The sequence below is a fragment of the Crocodylus porosus genome, unplaced genomic scaffold, assembly GCF_001723895.1.
Source record: "Crocodylus porosus isolate Cpor-Errol unplaced genomic scaffold, CroPor_comp1, whole genome shotgun sequence".
NCBI lineage: Eukaryota > Metazoa > Chordata > Crocodylia > Crocodylidae > Crocodylus > Crocodylus porosus.
The window spans coordinates 17,234,202-17,235,220 of NW_017728932.1; the positions used below are offsets into that span (position 1 = coordinate 17,234,202).

General features: G+C 68.9%; 1 protein-coding gene across 1 annotated transcript in view; it reads right to left on the reverse strand.

Moving 5' to 3' along the window:
* Positions 1-929, reverse strand: part of SUPT6H (SPT6 homolog, histone chaperone) — a 28,536-nt gene extending 27,607 nt beyond the window's left edge. Inside the window, exon 1 of the mRNA XM_019545832.1 lies at positions 841-929. The gene's annotated coding sequence lies outside the window, so the exon portion shown is untranslated. The remainder of the gene's footprint in view (positions 1-840) is intronic.
* Between the last annotated feature and the right edge of the window lie 90 nt (positions 930-1,019).

The following is a 1,019-nucleotide window of genomic DNA, read 5'->3' on the forward strand; positions in this document are numbered from 1 at the left end:
TCCACATAATGCTACGGGGTACAACTACATGCTATTGTGCACAGTAGTGCATAATGTTATGGCGCTCAACTGCATGTTATGACGCAGCACTGCACATAATGCTACGGTGCACAACTGAATGTTATTGTGCACAACTGCACATAATGCTACAGTGCACAACTGCGCATAACCCCCCGTGCTGGCAGGCGAGGGGTCTGCACCTGGGCCCAGGTCTCTGCGCAGCGCAGCGCAGCGCAGCACAGCCCATTAGACCCCGTGTCTGTTGCCGCTGACACAGTCACCTGCAAGCGCGCAGAACAGGGCTCTGTCCCGGGAACACCCAGGGGCGCGTGGGGCGCCCCCGAGGCACGGGGGCAGGCCCACGCGACACAGCCCGCGCCTGGGGGCCGGGCGTGCCGTGTGCCGGTAGCGACGCCGAGCGCCTCGGCCGAGCTGCCCCGTCCATCCCTGTGGGGGCGGCGGCTGAGGCCCGTGGCCCGGGGCAGTGACGTAGGCGGACGAAAGGGAGGACGTGCAGAAACCCAGAGGCCTTCGGGAGCAGCGAGGCGGCCCCGTGTCCCCGGGGGGAGCTGCGGCGCCCCGGGACCGGGCCATGGAGGTTTATCTAGGGGTCATAACAAGACTCCCCGGCCCCGGGCTCGGTTGACAGACTCCGAGGCCTCGTGCGGCCCCCCTCGCGGTTTCCACGACACCCCCACCCCCGGTTTCCACGACAACCAATGCCCCCACCCGCCCCGCCCCGCGAGGGGACACGCTCGCAGGCCGTGGCCGAGGGGAGGCAAAGCGAAGCGAAGCCGTCCCCGTCCCCGTCCCCGCCCGGATCTCCGCGCGCGGCCTCACCCGCCGCTCGGGGCCGAAGGGAAAATGGAGGCCTCCGCCGCTGCGGAGGGCAGACAAGCCGCGCCCTCCCAGCGCGGAGACAGCCTCACTTCCGCTTCCGGCCCCACCCCCACAGGGCTTCCGGCTCTTCCGTCCGCCGCACTCTATGGTTCCGGCGCAGCGGGGCCGCTTCCGCTTCT